This window comes from Danio rerio, chromosome 23 (genome assembly GCF_052040795.2).
Source record: "Danio rerio strain M-AB ecotype USA chromosome 23, GRCz13ab, whole genome shotgun sequence".
In the NCBI taxonomy this organism is placed as follows: domain Eukaryota; kingdom Metazoa; phylum Chordata; class Actinopteri; order Cypriniformes; family Danionidae; genus Danio; species Danio rerio.
Window position 1 is genome coordinate 9,006,961 of NC_141043.1, and position 6,000 is coordinate 9,012,960.

Below are 6,000 nucleotides of genomic sequence, written 5' to 3' on the forward strand. Positions count from 1 at the left end.
TATTGCATTATGTTATTATTGTTGTTGTTGTTGTTGTATAAGTGCAAAAAGTAGAAGCATTTGGCATCACAACATTGATATGTTTTAGTTTTTTTGTTTGTTTGTTTTATAATAATGACTTAAAAGTATATTACATCATAACTTTTAATAATATGCTAAAAGTATTAACATTCAAACTAAAAATATTAAGTTGAATATTAAATATAATAATATAATAATAATAATATAATAATAATATTAATTTAATTGGAATCTAATTTATATTCATTTGTTGTCTTGAATTTGTTTTTGCAGTGTAACATTGATATGCTTTAGTTTTGTTTTTGAAAAATAAACTTAAAAGCAAGTCTGCACAATATATCATTTCAGCATCGATATCGCAATTTGTGCGACCGCATTAGTCGCATCGCAAGATCTGCAATGTTGAGTCTGAATTATAGTTGTCCAGGAGCTACAGAACGTGTGATTTGTAGAATCACTGCTAAGTTTAACCATAATAGAGTGAGGGTTTATAATTTCCATGTGTTTCTAAGGTGCGTTTCAAGAGAGTTTAAAATATTTGAGCACAAAAAAAATGTTGGATTGTAATTAGTTGTATTCAAAGTCTTTAAGAAATCAAATCTAACCATATGGTTTTGTTAGCTCACAGTTTTGTGGTGTATAATTCATCTTTACATGTCATTAAGAAAAAAAAAGCCTTTCTAATCTTTAATTAAAATCTGAAAATGCACTTACTGTTTTTGTTTGTTTGTTTGTTTTCACTTAAATTGTCAGATTACATAGGAATTGGGCATGGCTAGCATACTTAATCACGCTGCTCCAAGTGTCAGTTTTGACAACAAACAGAAATGGTGAGAAGGAGGTGTCTGTTAGGTTGCAATAACCCTCTCGAAGCCCTTTTGCCAATCTTTCTGAACGAAATGTCTTCTTTATCCATTCAGCTCGCAGTTGAAAAACAAGCCACGCCCACTGTTGTGTCATTTAAATATTTTGTTTCTCTAAGAACTGTGTCAAAATATAAGAGATTTTAGAGAGATTTAATTTGCATATTGATTATTACTGTGATTTGTTTGCATGAAAAAGGAATCTATTGTCCATACGTTTTGTGATTGTATAGATTTTTTTTTTTTTTTTTTGGGATGGATGTGGAAAATTTTCTTAGAAGGAAAACAAATATTATATTCAAGTTACAAAATTTTGATATTTGCATTTATTATATCAATACATGCAACAAAATTACCTTCCTAGTACAACTTTTTATTATTTTGAGAAAGTTTCATATACATAAAAAATGGACTGGATCAAAGCCAATATTTGAGACTGGGGACTACTGCACAGGTTTGGAGAACGTTGTTAATAAAAAAAATAAATAAATAAAGAAGACTTGTAATTTTCTTAAGTAATATAAGATTTTTTTTACTGAATGCATATTTTTTATGTACACTTTGGCATATATTTTTGTAAACGACTTTATTAAGCTTTATTAAAAATAAAAAAAAATGTAAAATGCGTCACAATACAAAAATTTAAAAAAAAAAATAACGGTCACAGCTTCTGGTTCATGGGGACTTTATTTAATTGTATGGGAAAAAGATGTTTTTTATTAATTTTTTTTAATCTTGTTTCTAGTCTAAATATCTACATTTAAAAAGCAAAACTAGACTATTTGACTTACCCCATTGGCCAATAATTAAAAAAAAAAAAAAACTCAAAATTTGGCCCCTTTTCTTCTGTAGGTGAAAACAAAACTGTGTTTTTTAACTTGATCTAAGAATTTGGAATATTTCGACTAAAAACAAGACAAAGCAAAGTAATAAAGGTTTTTTTTTTTTTTTTGCAATGTGAATACTTGACTTCTGTATCTGAATACTGTTAGACTCCACAGAAAACTTTCAAACAGAGCTATTCAAAACACCCCATGAAATTCTGTTCATATCACAATATGCATTGCAGAAATATTGCAATCTCAGATTTTTTGTGCAGCCCTACTTAAAAGAATCAAAAACTCTGCATCAAAACACTGATACTGTGTTTTTTTCTTGTAAATAATGCTTAAAATGATCAACATATTGCATCATAACACTGATATGGTTTAGTTTTTTGGATTATAATATTAGAATATTGCATCATTCCATTGACATGGTTAGCTTTCATTGTAACTATATGCTTAAAAGTATCAACATGTTGCATCATAATAGGGTTTAGCTAATTGAATTATGATAATAATATGCTTTTTAACGGCTTAACTAAAACATTGCCTTGATATGGTTTTGTTTTTAATAATACCGAAATATTGCAATATCCATTTTTTTCCAATATCGTGCAGCCCTACTTAAAATAATCCGAAAATTGCATTGAAAACATTAATATGGCTGTTTTTCTTGTAAATAATATGCTTAAAATGATCAACATATTGCATCATAACACTGATATGATTTAGTATTTTGGATAACATGCTTAAAATTATCAGAATATTGCATCGTAACATTGACATTTTTAGCTTTCATTTTAATGATATGCTTAAAAGAATCAACATGTTGCATCATAATAGGGTTTAGCTATTTGAATTATGATAATAATATGCTTTTTAATAGCTTAACTAAAGTATTGCCTTGATATGCTTTTTATTTTTAATAATACTGAAATATTGCAATATCAGATTTTTCCAATATCTTGCAGCCCTACTTAAAAGAATCAGAAAATTGCATCAAAAATCAATCAACATATTGCATCATAACACTGATATGGTTTAGTTTTTTGGATAGCATGCTTAAAAATATCAGAATATTGCATCATAGCGTATTTTAATTAAATACTTAAAATCATCAATGTCTAATCATAACAGAGTTTAGATATTTGAATTATGATAATAATATTATTTTTATAGTCTAACTAAAATATTGCCTTTATGCTTTTAATAATATTAGTGAAATAGTGCTTGAAGTAAAAATCATCATATTTGTTGTGTTGCAGGCGACTGATGCAAGATTATGGACCAATATCTCCAGTGCAGGTCAAAGCAGAAGGCGAATGTGAGTTAAATGAATGTTAATTGTGTTTTCCTCCATCTCTGTGTAGACCGAATCGTGTTCTCATGTTACCTTTCTAACAAATGTATCTTTCCCTGGCCGTCCTCAATATGATAACAAACTCCAGTCGATGCCATATTTAATGTCTACAGTAATTTTTCATGGTGTTTTTCACTCTCAGGCAGTGCGATACCGTAAAACATGTGAGCCCGGTCGAAGCGGATGATGAGTTACATAAAAAGTCAGGCAGAAGGGGACTGAACATCATCCAAGATCTTATTAGAGACAAAGAAGCATTCTCCTCTTCTCTGTCAAGGGTCCTCTCCGTCTGAAAGGAAAGTGCATGTTCTTGATTTCTAACACATGTATCAGAACACATAAAACAGTGTCTGTAGGACTGCAGGACTGCTCTTGATGTGCTGGGAAAGAGAGTTTAGGCCAGCGGTGATTTGCAGAGCCCACATTACTTATTCGGCTCTGATCGTTTTCATCCTCAAATACGCTGCAAGGAAAGTCAGACTGATCCTGCAGGATGCAGAAACTCTAAACAAACATATTAGTGGTGTTTGTTTGCTTTCTGGACAGCCATGGGTAATGTTGACTTGATTACTTACACTCGTTTTTTTAATTGTATTTAACTGGCAGCAAATACAAAAGGAAATATTCATATAGAGTATAAATGTATTTTCTAGTTCCACAAAAAGTTAACCACTGCAACCATTTCAACATTGATAATAATAATAAGAGTGATCATGAAATCAGAGTACATGTTACAGTGCATTCATGACTGGTGTACTGATGCTAAAATGTAGCTTTATATAAATTAATTGTATTTTAGAATATAATTAGAAAATGTTTAGTTTTAAAGAAGTTGTTCACTTTTACAATGTATTGGTCTCCACTGACTTCCACTTCCAGTCAATGGTCATCTTTAGAAAGTTAATCCCCCAAAAAGTAACTAATTGCATTACTTAATTACTTGTTATGGTAAGTAGTGCATTACGTTACTTTTGAGTTACTTTTGAGTTGACTTTTTCTGACCTGGCTGAGGCTTGGTGCTCTGTTTTAACGATCTAGGCACAAAGTCTAAAGTGGAGGGTGCAAAACCATTGAGGGCAGGTACGAAGCCACTATTGCTATTATATAACTTTGTTTTGTTACTTTGTAAGTGGAAAAACGGAACGCTTCACTGGCGGGAAAACAGTTAAACAGACCATCTGCAGCCTTCTCCATTCGGCCTTTACTTTCACTTTCTCTTTCTCTCTTTCGTAGATAAGGAAACAGTGTTGTACACTCCACTGAATAAGACATCCATTAGCCTACATATTTAATTTAGTTTGTTAAGCACAAAGATTTGTTTCAAAACTATTTTTAAATTCAGTTCTAATTTCCAGCAAACGAATAAATGTACAATAACAACAAAGCGTGGTCAAAAAACTGAGTTGTATCCTAAGACAAGGCCTATGTCCTATATGGCCCAAAATCTGACAGGTGGACAAATTTAAGCTTGTTTTTAATAAAACAAATATAAAAATGCATATAATAAATAATACTACTATTAATAACATTATACAAATAAGACAAGTTGTCATGAATGAACTGAAAAAAAAAAAACAACTAACGCTCTCTGCGCTGGACTTTAGATCAGCTTTCAACTGGTCATTTTTAGTTCCTCAAAATAGCAATGCGCCAACAATGCGCCTTAACACACCTCTTTTCTAAGTGGTGCAAACTGATTTTGGCAAAAACGGGAAAATTAAGGTTGCGCTGGTCTAAAATTAACAACACGTCTGGGCAAACACGTACGTCTTATTGCACTGGTTGTATGATAGGGCCCTTGATCTCTTTCAGAACTTGCAGGTTTTTTTTTTCTTCTTCTTCTTTTAATAGAAGAGTTTACAGCACACTGTATAACCTTCATTTACCTTTAAAAAATAAAAAATAAAACTTTAAAAAGTTAATGTAGGACAAGGTTAGCTTCTCAGAACTTCCTGACCCCCGAGCTATTCGTTCTATTTTTTACAAATTTGAGCTGATGTATTGTCGGGTTGTTCTTGTAAATTACAGCAAAATGATGATAATAAAAAAAGGTATTGCTTTTCTGCTATTTTACAGACTTGATTTCTGTGTTATTTATTGTACAATATATTGTTTCAAACTACTAAAATGTCAATAGAAGCCAGTCTTTTAATGCACAGATAATTTTTCAACATCAAAGTCAACACACAGATGTTCTATTAGTTTTTTTAGTATTAGTTTTTGTTTGTTTATACTGCAATTATTTGTAAAGTTTTTTTTTTTGTTCATAAAATCAACACTGACGTTGTTATTATTTTGTAGCATTGGGTTTTGACTTTGATAGGACATCTAGAACTAAAGTATGTTCTTTGACTGTATGTGCACAGATACAATATGTTTTGTATGGTTAGAAGCGATCGTAGTCCATCAATACTCGCTGCTGCAGTACAACACAGTGCGTTTTTCTTTCCAAAGTCACAGAATATTCTTGTACAGCTAAGCCCATTTGTATTCTTAAATATAATATAACTTTTAAATGTTTGATTCGGATTGGCTGGTGAATATTCTAAGGTGTGGAATTATTTTGAGATAAGTGCACAGCTAGTTCCAGGCAAACCTTGACCGAATTACAGTTTCACATCACTACGCTGAATGATTTCAGTTATTTCACAGCCCACAGCTGTGAAGACTTTGGATGAGATGTGTAAGGAATTACTCCTACACATATGAGCCATTTGAGGACAAAAACCTGACAAGAGTCTAAAAAATGCATCTAAAAAGAGTCTTTTAGATGTGGTCCATTGAATTGTTAGAAAATAACCTGCAACCAAAATGTAATGTTAATTTATTAATAATAAAGCATTGACTTTCTATAATCGTTCACTCTAATAATTCAACAACATTACATTAATTATTATGACATATTACATAATTTATAGTATTTTTTGTTAAT

At 30.9% G+C, this 6,000-nt stretch overlaps 1 long non-coding RNA gene across 1 annotated transcript in view; it reads left to right on the top strand.

Annotated features, from left to right (window-relative positions):
- LOC141380640 (uncharacterized) overlaps positions 1-5,136 on the top strand; it is a 14,696-nt gene extending 9,560 nt beyond the window's left edge. Inside the window, exons 2-3 of the long non-coding RNA XR_015523195.1 lie at positions 2,974-3,032; positions 3,211-5,136. This is a non-coding gene — a long non-coding RNA (uncharacterized LOC141380640). The remainder of the gene's footprint in view (positions 1-2,973; positions 3,033-3,210) is intronic.
- The last annotated feature ends 864 nt before the right edge of the window (positions 5,137-6,000 follow it).